Here is a 16,871-nt window from a genome sequence, read left to right on the forward strand (position 1 = left end):
TCAAGAAAAAGAAAACAAATGTTGTTTCATGACTTTAATTTGGCCTTTTCATTGCATTTTATACATGCATATGTACTAAAATATAAATGGAAAGTAAAACTAGGATCATTTCAACCGTCTAGATGATCGAGACTTCACTCAATAATGAACTCAATTTAGAATAACAATGAATGAAAATTATTTATTTATTTGTTTAGTTGTTTACTCTATGAAATAATATTTAAACTGATCTTTTTCCATACTGAAATATTGTTGATTACCTCATAAATATGCATAATTCCTAGTTTTAGATATCCACCAATCAATTGTGATAATCATTGCAAACAATACGCCCATTCAAGAATCATTGCTCTTAACGGTCGTTACTTATTCCTTATTCGCTCGTCAACGTCCATTGTTTTGTGAAAACTCACTAATTGGTAAACAATACAATTGTGTAGGCGAAGTACCGCTATCAAAACTTCGCTAATTGACATCAGTGCTATTTGCAAATTTGGGCCCTTTGTTGACAGTTTGCAACTATCACAACAACTGTCAATAAATTTATTCGGGTCAATTGTGTACACAGTGGGTTTTAGAGGGATCGTAAATTGTCTTTTTGGGAACGCGCCGTTTCTGATACTTACATCTGTAAATCATGTATTTGGTGAAATTCATAAAAAATCAAAAAAAAATCGAGTACGCGAGCAGTGATTTGGTACTCAGGTACTCGGATGATTGATCGAGTACTCAGGTACTCGTTGCCATCCCTAATATAAACATGTTCATAGACCTACATGTTGGGTCCAGTATATAATGGTGTTGATACGCCTACATATTGAGTCTAGTTTTTTATATAAACATGTTCATAGACCTACATGTTGGGTCCAGTATATAATGGTGTTGATACGCCTACATATTGGGTCTAGTATTATATATAAACATGTTCATAGACCTACATGTTGGGTCCAGTATATAATGGTGTTGATACGCCTACATATTGGGTCTAGTATTATATATAAACATGTTCATAGACCTACATGTTGGGTCCAGTATATAATGGTGTTGATATGCCTACATATTGGGTCTAGTATTATATATAAACATGTTCATAGACCTACATGTTGGGTCCAGTATATAATGGTGTTGATACGCCTACATATTGGGTCTAGTATTATATATAAACATGTTCATAGACCTACATGTTGGGTCCAGTATATAATGGTGTTGATATGCCTACATATTGGGTCTAGTATTATATATAAACATGTTCATAGACCTACATGTTGGGTCCAGTATATAATGGTGTTGATATGCCTACATATTGGGTCTAGTATTATATATAAACAAGTTCATAGACCTACATGTCGGGTCCAGTATATAATGGTGTTGATATGCCTACATATTGGGTCTAGTGTTATATATAAACAAGTTCATAGACCTACATGTTGGGTCCAGTATATAATGCTGTTCAAACACCTACATATTGGGTCTAGTACAGTACACTCAACGAGGTAGACCCACTTTCCGTTTCCCTCCGCGGATTTTAGCTATCGCGGCCAACACAATGATTTTATCCACTGTCCGGCGTTCCTCAGAGTTCGAATTTAAGGCCCTTGGTGGGTGATCAATCGACCAAAGAATAATGAACACGGCGTTCCACAGAGGGGTTAATTCCGCGACACTTGATTAGAATCTACGCTAATTTTTTTTTTCAACCAATTACGACGGCTCCAGTAAATTGCTTTTGTTCTTTTTCCTCTGCCCGTTTTGCATGAAGTTAGCTTACCACAACAATGCAGTCATATTTCACTTGTTGCACATGCATCTTATAAACGTGTTTTTGCTAATGACTGAATACATTGATAAACACATTTCATCCGAGAAAGACTAGGTTACACATTTTCGGAAAATCAGGAGGTCAACACGCGTTAAAAGTTCACAGCGCATGGTTTTGAAGTCTTTTTGCCTCTTTTTCTGTGGAAAATTGCATTAAACGTCACAGCTATTTTTAACCACCAATAATAAAAATAGTATATTTTACACTGTATTGAACACGCGCTTGATGTCAGAGGTCATGGTTCAGAATTTTGTAAATATTTGGCTGCATTATGATGCAATAAAATTAGTGGCAATACTTGATGATAAATAAATGATTCATTGTTTGTTATTCAAGGCAATATTCAATTGGTGTTTATGGACACAACGGCAAATTAAACGTTGGTACATGTAAGAATCTTTTACGCTTTACAATGTGCAAAAGCATAAAAATAAATAGCTTCTAAACAAGAATGATTTCTTGCTTATCTGATTAGACTCGGGAGTTCTGCCGCAGGATCATAAAATCGGTCGATTCTCAATGCTTTCGTTCATATAAAACTCGGCGGTAAGCCAGCCACTCAGAGGAACTCTGGGGGATTTTAATGAGGGCAACAGTTTTACCCTAGGAGGAAATCTGCAATCATCAACTTTATCCCTCGAAGTGAGCGAGGAAAGTGGGTCTTATTCATTGAGTGTACTGTATTATATGTAAACGAGTTCATAGACCTACATGTTGGGTCCAGTATATAATAGTGTTGATATGCCTACATATTGTGTCTAGTATTATTTAAGGAATGAAATGCGGGGTTGATGTCATTATCAAGATAAATGAGCGCAATTGGGGTGCCCAAAGTGTGTGGAGTCCAAAGGATATTTAAAAGAATTGTTAAAACAATATATAAGAAAAGCTTTCAGTAATCTTTTCTTACACATTCTGTAAATGGAACGACCTGACTGTAACCGGATTCATTTTGTCAAATGACGTCACAAGGACGTGGGAAAGATCAACCACTTGAAATCAATTTTAAACGTTAAATTGAAACACTTATGGCAACAATACAGTTAACATATATCATAAATTAACACTTTTTAAAATTTTGATTTATATTTTACGGGACCTGCTGAGACAAAACAATATTAACAAAATGAACAATTTTCATGTATATTGTTATGAGATGAATTGCGATCCAAAGATATCCGAAGGTGTTGCGTTCATCGGCTGATAAGCCAAAAGGCAGTTCATTGCTAGGGGCCGAAATTAGGCTACTTCACAATTGGGAAAAATGGTATACATATATATTTTCCCGATTTACAGATATTTTTTTCACAATTCCCAGATATTTTTCCCAAAAAGGAAGATCTTACTTCAAGAATTAACAATAAAAATTGATCCTGTTTTGTTTGAGCAAATTATTCTTTTTCAGCTGAATTAGACTCACTTGTAAGATATAAGCCTATTTTTTTGTAACACGAGTTCCAAGTTTCATATGGATACCTTGACCCGTGTTTAAAAGGTGTCTTCAATCCTCATATGTAGAATTTCCCATTTTTGAGACATTTACACATTTTAATTTCCCTTTTTGCAGAATTTCACGCGTTTAAATTTCCCAAATGAAAAGGCTAGGCCTCTTCACAAATTTTGGTGAAAAAGCCCTGACATGTAAATATATATATATATTAACGTGTTAGACCTACATATTGGGCCAAGAATATAATGATGTTCATTAATTGATTCCAGTATATTTATATAATAGTTTTGATACACCTACATATTGGGTCGAGTATATAATGGTTTACATACACCTACATATTGGGTCGAGTATATAATGGTTTTCATACACCTACATTTTAGGTCAACGCAAAAATATCTTTACAGGACATTGCGACTTGTGTCACAACAATGTTTTTCCTGTCGCTTTGTTTCAATCAGTATTTAATAACATCAGCCTAAATCATAATTTTAAGCCTCTTATTTAGATAAGTTTTGTAGTTTCCCACTAAAACATGTTTAGATTTTCTCAATTAGATGTGTCCTTCTGTATAAAATAAAAAAAGGAAACTAAACATTAGGACAAGAAAATTAATATTTCAGATCTTTTAAGTCATCATTTTTTGTCCTCTGTCGGTTTGGCAATCCATGGAGCAGCTAGTTCTCTTTCTTTTAATTTATCTTAAGATTAAAGATACAGAATGGTTATAAAATATAACAAATAGTACAATTGTAATTCAAGCCAAAATCAGACATGATATTAATGCAAAAATGAAAGTAGAGTTCTAGTTATTGACAATATATATTCAACAGCGTGGAAAGAGTGTCAGCACAGTTTATTATTCCCCGCCGAATCGAAGATTTCCGGAGGGGGATATTGTTTTGGCGTTGTCCGTCCGTCATTCCGTCCGTCCGTCTGGTACCATATCTAAGTAGGCATTGATCAGAAAATGTTCAAACTTTGTCAGAATGTTCCCCTTGATCGTATCTCGACCTATGTTAAAAGTGGGTCACATGGGATCAAAAACTAGGTCACTAGGTCAAATCTTAGAAAAATCTTTTGAACATACTAGAGGCATTATACATGATCAAATATTCATGAAACTTTATCAGAATGTTTTCCTTGTTGAACTCTTGGTCATAAATAAAACTGGGTCACATATGATCGAAAATTAGGTCACTAGGTCAAATCTTAGAAAAATCTTGTCCAGAACCATGTCATGGTAATGATTGGCCAAGTTATGTTCAAAATTAGTCATGATGTACCCCTTGAAGAAATATGGACCACACAAAAAAGTGGGTCACAGGGGGTCAAAAATAAGGTCACTAGGTCAAATCTTAGAAAAATTTGAAACACATTAGATGCGATATGTATGGTCTTATATTCATTAAACTTGATCAGAATGTTTTCCTTGATGAAGTCTTCGACATATTTTAAACCGGGTAACATATGATAAGAAATAAGGTCACTAGGTCAAACCTTTCAAAAATCATTTCCGAAACTATTTTATGGTGGTGATTGGTCTGATTAACCCTTAAGCGCATGTATACGAGATAGGCCGACATAGCTCAGTAGCAGATGTAAACGCATCTGACCGACCCTATACACTACTAGATGTATACGAATCTCCCGCATATTTCAATAGTGTCATTTCAATACTTCAATTTTGCATCTTTCTTTTTGTAAACAATATCCCCGATGTTTATAAAGCTAAAGCTTAACCTTTTGTGTATTGATTTTCCCTCGAAAATGTCGTCTGCTAAAACTTGAAGGTTATTATTTATACTGCCAATCACAGGCGTTAGATCCCACTGTGACGTAATAAATCCTCGAGGAATAGCAGTACTGTACAGTATAGAATTTCCCCAAAAACATTGATGCATAAATCATTGAATATATTATGTCAGTTGAATTAACCATTAAAATCAAAAAAGATTATAATTATTTGAAGATAATATTTTGTGTTACAAACATTAGAAACAATAAGTAGCCGAGAAAATGATGAGGAAATTTTCTGCTGAGCTAATCGATGGTCAGCATGGTTCCGGTCGTAAAATAGGTCAAGTAAACACATTTATGCAAGCGTTTCATGATCTAGATCTTTTTATTCATTACTTTGAAAACATTTTTCGGCTTTCTTTTTGTAAAGAATTTTATGAGGGGGTAATAAAGTTAAACAGACACTTTGGACTGGATCTCTCAGCTGGATGACACCGGATATTCCTGCCACATTTCTGTGTATTATACACAAGAACATCAATTGTCGGCTTTTTAATCCATATGGGTCTTTATTATGACAGGGGTAATAAAATTTAGATCGATCCCAGCATTTTATTACCCTTTGATTTAATGCAATTATGACATTTCAAAGAAAGTTAACAATTCCATCTTGGAAATGCATTCACAGATAAAATAAAATAATTTTATATTTCATTATTGACACCATTTATTAGATAATTTAATTATCTATAAAAATTTATTCACATAAAAAAGATTTGGAAACAATTATTTGGAGTTATATTGATTTTAAGGTCATACTGCTGTATTCATTTTCTCATTTTCAAATATCCTGAAAAGTACCTATGCAGATAAGGACTGCTTATCAGTAAGTTGGCTATTGACTGGGAGGTGCAATCTGGCCACTTGTCTATGTGCTAAAGAGTTAAGTTCAAACATGGTCAGAATGTTCTCTTGGGTTAAATTTTGACCGCGTTTAAAAGTGGGTCATTTGGGTCAAAAACTAGGTCACTAGGTCATATCTTACAGAAATCTTGGGAACACTCTAGAGGCAATACATCTGCTCTAATTTCCATGAAACTTAATCAGAATGCCTCAATGAAATCTTGGAATAGTTTGAAACTAGTAGGTCATGTGAGGTCAAAAATGAGGTCACAGAGTCAAATCTTAAAAAACCTTGTGGACACTCTAGAGGCTATATTTTTTTGCAATATATCTGGACCAATCTTCATGAAACTTGATCAGAATGTTTGCCTTGATGAAATCTTAGATTAGTTTGAAACTGGGTAACATGGAGTCATAAACTAGGTTTCTTGGTCAATTCTAAATGTTACATTATATACAATTTTTTTTTCCATACAGTTGCAATCAAACTCAAACTCATATATGTATTTCATCAACAATTGATTTTCATTCCTTGACTTAGCCTAATCAGGCGGGGGATATCAATTCAACGAATTTGCTTGTTCATTATCATATTTTAATTAGGCCAAGATAAAAATATATGTGTTTCCGGTAACCCGACCGATCCTATTTTTTCCTTGCCAAACCTAATCTTAGGCATAAACTTAAGGTTAAAATTCAAAAAGTAGATATCTATTCGTTATTTTTGTTGATTCTCTGTCTCTGGTCCCAGATCCTATGCGATCCTGAGAGTAAACTTTCATTCTTGATATGTATTACCGAAATGCTTTGGCAACAGGAAAACAAAATGGCAGTGCAGGGTTCGACACTAACAGTAGTCTGGTAGTCCGAGACTACCAGATTTATGGTCGGACTACAAGACATTTTAAGTCAATAGTCCGTCGGACTACTAGAAGAAAGTAAATATCACATCAGTTAATTGAGCATAAAATCTTTATTACGCTTAAACTTGCGTAAAACGTGATGTCAAGAAGCCGATTATCACCGGTAAACACTCATTGTAAAGCTTGCCGAAGATGGCCAAGCAGTTCCGGACAACATGGACTGTTAAGTCCCCCCAATTTCGCGCGCATTTTGTATAGCCTTTCGATTAATGTTTAAACCAGTCAGTAGAATGTCTTAATTTAGAAAGGGAAAAACCATTTTCACACTCTATGGTGTGTTTTAATCGTCAGACATGTGCACCTCTGCTTAAATGTCAGCAAGGTAGATTTGGGTCCAAGTGGCCGATTTTCTAAATCCCTTGCATTTTCAGTCAAAAACAATGAAAGATACGATGCAGATAAACACTTGACGGTTGTTACTATTTTTAGATTTTCTGAAAATACATCATGATTATTATGGTTTAGGGTATTGCCAAATGTCGGTGTTTATTTAAAACAAACAGAAGGAACATTATGTCTGGCTTATGAAATCTTTTAAACTGGCTTTTAGAAGAACAGCTGATAAATTAATCATACTGCCAAAACAGGTATAATGCAGTGTAAGTGCAGACGATGACAGAGTTGTGTGCTTTAATTTTCGTGCCAAAATGTAACATTTTATACATTGAAGCTAGGGCCAATAACAATTAACACCACGCAGATAGCGATAAGGCTACACCTACAGTGTCACATGACCTCTTAATTTTTTTAAAGGACCTCCGACAAATACCCAGAAGCAGATGATAATAATACAAAAGTTATAAATGACAATCAGATGGAAAAATGCATGGAACATGGTAAAACATTGCAATAAAACCAAGTATAACATTAAATAAGTTCATTTTTATTAATTGTATGCAATGTATAATTCAGGTAGAAAAATGTCTAGACTTTAAAATAATTTATTTCTAAATAACATCGGAATTTTGTTACAGTACAATAACAGTCTCTATTTTAAAACTCAAATAAAGGGAAACAAAACATGTATTAATTTCCTATCCGAAAATCAACAAAAAAAGATGTTTGTATAGATCCATTGTCAAAACTCAATGGATTTCGCTGTTTTTCTTCCTTTTTCGATTCAGAATCACCTGTTTTATACATGTGTAATGCATTATCATTATTTATATAACTACCTTATTGTTTCTCTCAATGAATAAATTTCCGTTTTAAATGAAATGCAAAACTGTTTTAACAATCAGCATAGAAATTTTGAAACGACCATAGTCATTATACATGCAAAGGTTTTTACTTTGATTTGCGTCATTTTAAAATATGATTTTGTTTTATCTATACGTATATACTTTTTGTGACCTTAAGATATATATCAGATATTTAATTAAATTTAATAAAAAATGTAACTCACATAAATTGAGGTGTCTTTTTCACTTATATGTCAAACAAACTTAAATGCAAATGTATATGCCTCGGTTTTAAAACTGTTCGCACAATAAGGAGACAAATTTCAAAATCAAACTAAATCGCAAGATATCATCAATATTGTACACTAATTCTCATAATGATATTTCTTATTTTAAAGCTATTAAAACGGAAATATACGTATATTATGTACGTTTACATTAAGACATTTTGAGAATTGAATTAGTCTACTAAACAGTCCCTTGTTATCAATTATAATTTTAGCAGCATAAAGGGAAAATGTCAGTATTTCGGATTTCTTAAACTGTCTTTACTATCTCTCAATTATGAGACATAATTTGTGTTAAATATATATAACAGCGTAATTACACTACTGTTGATATGTGAGGATTGTCGGAGGTCATGGCGGATAGCAACGGCAACTGATAAGCCCTGCCTAATCTGGACGCTAGTTTGAGTGACAGGCAGCGTCATGTTAATTGTTATCTTACTCCCATACAAAAAATAATTAATAACACTTTCGGAATTTATTTCATCATGTTTTTTTAAGTATTATATGATATGTTGTTTAGATTAACAAAGAATACTGAATAGTAGGATGCCAATAATCAAATATTGCTTATCAGTAGGATGTCTGTCATTTGTGCTATAACTTAGCAACGATCTCAGTCGAGTAGTTTTTAAGTGTCAAGTGATTTATTGCAACATTTTCCTGAAAGTGACAGATTATGGGGTATTTTAGCATGGTTTATAGATTTTTAATCTGAGGTATTTTAGCATAGTTTTTAGCATTTTTTTAGTTTTAAAACTAAATTTAAAGGCCAAAAATTGTTTTGAAGAATGTGGAAATTTTAAGATTGAGACAGATAAAAATCATGACCAATCAAAGGGTTATACTGACAATGTTCTAAGAAGGCTAAGTCTCACAAAACACTGAAGGAATCCGTTGCAGGCTTGCATTTTTAGCTCTACTGGCCAAAGGCCAGAAGAGCTTTTGCGATGGTAATGTGTACGTAGTATGTGCATCCGTGCGTCCGTGCGTCTGTAAACAATTGCTTGTGAACACGATACAGTCTTCAGTTTTGATTGTATCTCGATGAAACTTGTACAGTATCTAGATATCCATTAGAGCTCAGTTCCTTTCGAAAACCAGCCAGATCCGCCCATGCATGCCTAGATTATGGCCCTTGATAGTATAAAAAAATTCTATTTGTGTAAACAATTGGTTGTGAACACGATACAGTCTTCAGTTTTGATTATATCTCGATGAAACTTGTACAGTATCTAGATATCCATTAGAGCTTGGTTCCTTTCGAAAACCAGCAAGATCCGCCCATGAATGCCTAGATTATGGGCCATGAAAGTTTTAAAGAAATGCTTTCTATTTTTAGCCAGGTCTGCATGAGCGAATTCTATTTTTAGCCAAGTTTACATGTATATGTTAATTCAAGTCTAGAGTTAAGGGAGACAATTTGCAAGTCTAGGATTTTGAGAGACAATTTGCTTTTTGCTTCTGCAGTTGATTTTGTGAATTACTCTGCCTTGTTCTTGTTGAAAGCCCAAAGGCCATTTTTTAGCTTTAAGTTCTGTAGTTTGCGCATTCATCTTAACAAAATTGATTGTGAATGTTTAAGTGATGCACCTGGTGTCATTACTGGCCACACCCAGGGTTCACAGGTTTGGTAAACATAAATCTGGAAAGGTATGAAAATCTTTTTGTGTGTTCGTGCCTCCATCTCAGCACAATTGATTGTGAATGTTTGTTCAAATTGATCAATGTTGTCCTAGGATGCCCTTGACTTTGACCTTTTGATCAACTTTTTTTAACTTTCAAAACTACAGAAAATTTTACTATGAGTACAGTTTTGAAAGCATATTTTTTTTGTCAGATGACTTTTACTTGGCACATATTAAAATAGTTCATGCAACTAATCTGCTTACAATACTTTCTGGGCTCAGATGTTGAACGTGCTACGTTTTCAGGTAACCCAAACACAAAACATAAACTATATGTCTGTTGCCTTTTACCCATACATACATGCTCTGGATTGATATGACCACAAAAGCCATGCCAGTAGAGCATAGGCCCTTTTGGGCCTCTTGTTATGGACTACCAGAGTTTTTGCTGGACTACCCAGATTTGGGATCCAGTAGTCCGAGGGACTACCTTGTGAAAAATGTTAAGTGTCTAACCCTGCAGTGTCAATATTGTATGCATAATTTTAATGTCTGAGATCTTTTCAGAACAGCATTGAACTTAAAAGTTTGGCAAACATTTCACCTTCATATCTTCTAATTTGCAAACGCTTGTTATCGGTCCAAACGGTTGATCACAGGAGACACATTTTGCTGTCTTTATAATGAAACTATTTTGGATATAGTTCGCAGTGTAATTTAGCCATGTCCGAAATAAAACTTACTTTTTTCATATGATTAGGCTTCGCGTATAATGCAGGCTTCTTTTGATTAGGCTTTGCATATATCTTGCTGGCTAACTGCCAGGTTTGGATACCAATTTCATTAATCGTTCCATTAATTTATACCATGATTGCCAGAAACCACTCTGCCGAAAACACAAATGAATTTTGTAATATCCTTACATTTCCGTAAAAGTCTGTCTATTATTTAGTATAAGAGTAGGTGCGGAAATCGGAACCTTGCATGTTTTTTCAGTAATACACGGATTAACACACTGAATAATCATGATATACATGTAGTAGTTAAAAATAACTCAGAACATTTATTGAAAACAAACAAATAGAAGATGAAAGTAAATTTTCCAAAAAAAACCTAAAAGGTTCTGACCTTTTTTTCACCAGACACTGTAACCAACCAAAACAGATTTAGTTTCGACTGTCCAATATTCTCATTGACTGCAGTATATAATGTGAGACCTTCATATTGGGTCCAGTATGTAATCTTGTTCATAGACCTACATATTGGGTCTGGTATATACAGGGATGGTAAAATTCCGGATTAATCCGGAATTCCGGATTTAAGGCCTCACGGATCAATTTTGAGATTAATGTAAATCCGTTGAGTTTTTTCTAGGGGGGGAGGGGTACAGGGAGCAATTCTAGCTCAGATCGAACAATATGGGTAGGAAAGGTGAGTTTTCCGGAAGTGTAAAGCCGGAAATTATCGAACCTATTTACGTCTTGGCAGTCGAGCTATATGATTGGTTAAGCTAGCATCGGGTGATTACGGAAATTACCGATGGGACTAGAAGACAGTATCCGGATATGACAGACGACGAAGACGAATAAACGAGTATTGGAAAAAAAACGACCACCACCAACTTCTAAAAACATCGATTCGTCGATTTAAAGGTATATTTGCTATTTATTTTTAAGAGAAATTCCCGAAACGTTTCTTTTTAAGTTAATAGAATGTGATCAAACTGAGAATGGCTTTTGTGCATGTAGCAATATTTCGGACATCGCGATTCGGATTGTGTCATAATAATCAATTTTTATTTTACAAATTTTATTTGGCCGATTGAAGTTTACGCTGTTAAACCGTTTCTTTATTGTTCCCATAATGTTTGAAGCATTGTTCTCAATAAGAAGTGGCTGTTGACTATAATGGAAGGTTCAAATGAAAATTTAAAAAAAAAATGAATACATATTTTGTAGTAGTAATATATATTAAGTAGGAGCAGTCAGTTTATTTTCTATTTGAGACAGTTCAGCAAAACTTCTTGAGGACCCAGTTTGAGTGCGATTTAAATTCTATAGTTGTAATTTGAATTTCCAGGTATGTTGATGGTTCCAAAAGTCAGGGATGATGAACAGACACCTCGGTCAGTGCATCCAGTTGTTCCTGTCAATGACTGACAATTCAATGCAGAGACCATGATACTTGGATTTATGGCTGAACATGACCTTCCATACTCCCTGGTACCACATGTAGTGAGTCTTACTTAAGACACTTGCCAAAGATACAAAAGCTCTCAGCGAATTAAAACTTCAAAGGTGTACAGCATCATATAAGATGACTTAGGGAGAGGCAAGCCATTTCAATGATGAACTTGTGGAGGAGTTAATTGAAACTCGGTTTTGTTTGAACTTAGACGAGTCAACAAACACAAACAATGAGAAAACTGTTGCAGCTATTTTTCTGCTATAGAGAAAGAAATAGTGTTGAGACATTTGGCCTCCTTAAAAATCTCAAGGGCTGATTATGAATCAATTTTTAAGGAATTTGAAAGCCTGTTTGAGAGACTTGAACTGACGTGGGACAATCTGGACAATCTAATTTGTGTGCTACTGGACTCATGTAACACCATGAGGGGAAATGTTTTTGGCTTTGAGACCAGAATACATCAACTTGTCCCTCACCTCATAGACATTGATGGCGACACAGTCCAACATGACCACAACGGCTCACTGCCAAAGCATTTACAGTCCCGTTTGGATATTATTTGGAATAATAATTAATAATATTATATTCTCATCAAATGTGCAGATAATGGAATAATAATTTTATTACTCTTTATGATATATAAAAATTGAATGAATAACACTTTTACAATAAACATTTGCAAGCTTGATAATTGATATGTTGTTCATTATTATAAATCAAACATCCCACAATGTAGACTGTTCATACACAGGCATTTGATAATAGCCAGTTGAGTTTTATGGGAAGTGGACAACTGAACCAAAATGTCAGGTACATGTCTTATGCCTGTGACTTCAGGTAAAAAAGTAAATTTAACTTTGTTTGAAGACGAAGGTGTTTAACTTCACTGCTAAGATTCCTGATAATTGTTCTGATTGCGGATGTCTCCTGTTGAACATAATTATATCTACCAAACCGAACGGTGTACTCCTTGAACACTATTCTAAGGCAAAAAAGGGTATGAGAAACCCTGAAATACTGAAAGCTTCGGGGGGCTTCGCCCACCTTTTCCCCCCACCAGGGCTTTGCCCTGGACCCATCGGGGGCCTTTAGCGGCCCCCTGAACCCCACGCAGACATTTCCAGGATTGGCAACTTGGCTCTGTTATCATCCCTGTATATACCGTAAACATGTTCATAATCTGATTAAGGCAACTGAAGGTGACAATAAAATCACCTGTTAACGTTTTTAAATTTATTATTTGCTCTTTCCACATTAATCATTTCAGCTGCAGTACTTCTGGCCCTTATAGCTTTATTGTCGCCAAATATTTCATCATAGCATGTCGTATGGCTTTCAGGATTACAGCAGATTCTGTTTGACTGCAAACAGAAGACAAAAATGAAGAAAAGCAACAAATCTTTAGATATGTGTCAAATATTATTTTATTACATAAGAATGTGGAGTGAAAACATATATTTGCAATGGCCTAATATGAATGTTTTATACTAACCAATCAACTAAGTTGCGAAAATATTTGACAAACTGATTATTTGCTTCAAAGCGTGACTATTTCAGCTAATTTGTATAAGAAACGTATTCTTCTTCAATAAATAAATATATTTCCAAGGACATAAAATATTTTCTGTACCGTATATCACATTCCAACACTGAATATTGAACATCTCTCATAAATAGCACTCTGTTTTCGGCAATCATCACATAACGTCATCAAAGGGCAGATAATTTCAAACACGGTATAATTTAAAGGGTGAAAGTTGACAATTTCCGGCGTAATATAAACAAACGCTAGGAGACGCATTGGAACAGAACTATTGAAGATAGCCCAAAATTATACGGCATGCTTCTTATGTTACCATAAAAGAAAACAAACACAATTTGCACAAACAGGCTATATTTAAATATTGTAATTTTATTTAGGTAGAACTTTTGGGAACAAATATCTAGAAAATGGGGGAAATTTGCCATTTTCCACAATTGTGAAGTAGCCGAAATACAGCCCTTTGCAAAGAAGGTGAAGATGCCCTGCCAACATATATATTGGGTCCAGTATATAATTGTGCTCATTAACCTTCCTATTGGGTCTAGTATATAACGGTGTTAATACATCTATATATTGGGAGAAGTATATAATGGTGTTCATTAACCTTTTGGCTCTAGTTTATAATCATGTTCATACACCTACATATTTGGTGCAGTAAATGTTCATTCACCTACATGTACATATTGGGTCCAATCATGCTTTTAATTATAACAGATAAGCGTTCAAAATATTTGGTTTAAATTGTATTAATATATATTGTGTTTTGGGTCAGTACCTAAAAATAGATAGGTATATTTTTCATAATGAGCATACTAGATGGAATATGTGTATATTTATAATAAGTTCAATCTTTTATCTTATCTTGATACAAAATTCAATTTTTAGAACAAATATTTGGTACGGTCAAATTTCAAGCTATAGGTTTTATGGCTTTCACTGGTTGTATTGGCAATCTTAGCAGGTAGACCCCTTAAAATTATTTTTATCTTGAATATTAAATGGTTTCTTTTACCCTTTCAATTCTGTTATGATACCTTTCTAAACATATTTTGTAGACTTAATTTCTAATTCTATTATAACCCAACTACTTTTACTTGGGACCTTGTTTCTGTCAAACTGGTAAAAATGTAGAAATATTTGGAATCCTCTTTCTACTATCTTTATTTTTAACTCCAAACTCTTTGAGAGTCCTCATAATTTGAACTCACAGGTTTTTAATAAAGGATTTTCGAAGCATTTGATATCTAAATTCAAGACCTGTATTCATCTATGTCACATCCCTAACCCAGGACTCGTCATGAAATTAGTAATTGTTGGGTCAGTTGTGTTTAGGCATTTTGTCATTTTCCTAAAGGAAGTGTTGGGTCATATATATAAAAAATTAAAGTGTTGGAACAAATGACCAAGTAATATGGTTACTGTTCAAAATATGTCTTCATCCGTTTCACACGTGGTGGGCTAAGGGCATTTGTTACAGATTTCCATCTTTCTTGTCCTGGGCCTCTTTGCCTAGCTCCATGAAAGCTGTATCTTGTGCTATTCTGCATCAAGCTTTAGTCATATCAAGCAATAAGTAACTTTTTAAGTAGCTTAATTGTAACTGTATTTAATCAGGTGTTTATGAACTGTGCTGTTTTGGTGTTTTTTTTTTAACAGAATGGATATGGTCATACCGGCAGGCAAGTCAAGGAAAAATGTTGATGCATATATCCTTCTACCACCAGACGCCTAAACTGTTAATGATTTGTAGATTGATTTCAGGGCCCAAATTTTCCAAGAGTAGTTGAAATTTGTTTGTTATCATTCCCTCGTTGTTTGTTTTTGTTTCAGATTCTGGACATGACATATAACTTGACTGAAATGTTGGCTACACATTTGGGTCATGATCCCAGAACTCATAAAGAAAATTAAAGGTTGACCCCCTCCACAAGAGAATTATCCCTGGTAAGCTGATTTGTACAATTTCTTTGACTGTTAAACAACAACTGCATATATTTAGTCAGTTAATACTCTTATTCATTCACAACTTAATTGTTATTTTATGAATTAGGTTGTTCATTGCTTAGTTCATGATTTCATACACCGCCTTTAAATGTGTTTATAGGTAGGACATAAAAGGGACTTTGTTAACGAAATGATAATGTTTTTTTTTTCTCATTGTCACAAAGCTGCATAGCTCAGTTGGTAAAAAGATGGCGTTGTATTTAAAATCGCTCACGCTCCTCAGACTTGAGTCAGAATCCCATCCTGCTTGGGGTTTTACTTTATTCAAACATTTTATGAATATGCATTCATCAAATCAATTTAATGTATTAAAATTCAGATATAATTATATTGATACTGACTTATTACAGATACTGGTAAATATTACTGAAATTATTAATTATAAAGTTTAAATTCACCAAACAGTGATGATTTTTTTCTTTCCCCTATGACTTTTTCAATTATCCTTAAAAATGAGCATTTCATCCTTTAAGGCCATACAAAATAATATGTCTTTCTATGTTGTTTGCTACACTAATAAAAGCAGAAATAGCTGCAAGAAAGAATAGTATTTTATAGCCATTTTCAGACACACAAAGTGAGAGCATTTTGTTGTCAGGCACTGAAAATCTAGTATAAAGATATCTTCTAAAATTCTTGTCAGATTTAGCTCAGTGCCAATCTAGAGCTTCCATTATTATCTGTGATACATTTTATCTGGCCATAACTTTTGTTGACATATTTGGTGATTCTTATGTTAGTAACGTTGGATCGTTCTGGCCCTTTGTCTTACGTTCTAGGTCTTCTGTTTGATTAATTGTGTTGGCAATTAATGATTAAACCTATGATATGGAACCTTCAGACTTGATCCTGAAGAAGAAATTCTGAGGGATGCAACAGCTAATGCTCTTCCCATGGAATTGAGTGGCTCCACCCCCATGAAACAAAGTGGCTCTGCTCCAAATGATCAAAGTAGCTACGCCTGTGGTAAGTTTTCTTCGTTCATTGTATTTAAATTACAATTTTTTTAAGCCCGAATCCTGATGGCTTATATTATGTTATGGTTTCAGTTGCCAGTCAAACCCTGGACAATTCTCTGTCCAGGCTGTAACTTTCTCACATTCCTATGATGTTAAAATCCCAGACTCAAATCATAATCATGATGGGCTGGTGTGTCAGTGCAACTTGCAGGTCAAGGTCACAAATAGAGGTCAAAGGTTAAACTTA

General features: G+C 34.2%; 1 long non-coding RNA gene across 3 annotated transcripts in view; it reads left to right on the forward strand.

Moving 5' to 3' along the window:
• Positions 1 to 16,871, forward strand: part of LOC128224058 (uncharacterized) — a 42,818-nt gene that overhangs the window by 21,870 nt on the left and 4,077 nt on the right. For all 3 annotated transcript variants that reach the window (XR_008259421.1, XR_008259420.1, XR_008259422.1), the window contains 2 exons: positions 15,492 to 15,605; positions 16,507 to 16,631. This is a non-coding gene — a long non-coding RNA (uncharacterized LOC128224058). The remainder of the gene's footprint in view (positions 1 to 15,491; positions 15,606 to 16,506; positions 16,632 to 16,871) is intronic.

Source organism: Mya arenaria, chromosome 17 (assembly GCF_026914265.1).
Source record: "Mya arenaria isolate MELC-2E11 chromosome 17, ASM2691426v1".
NCBI lineage: Eukaryota > Metazoa > Mollusca > Bivalvia > Myida > Myidae > Mya > Mya arenaria.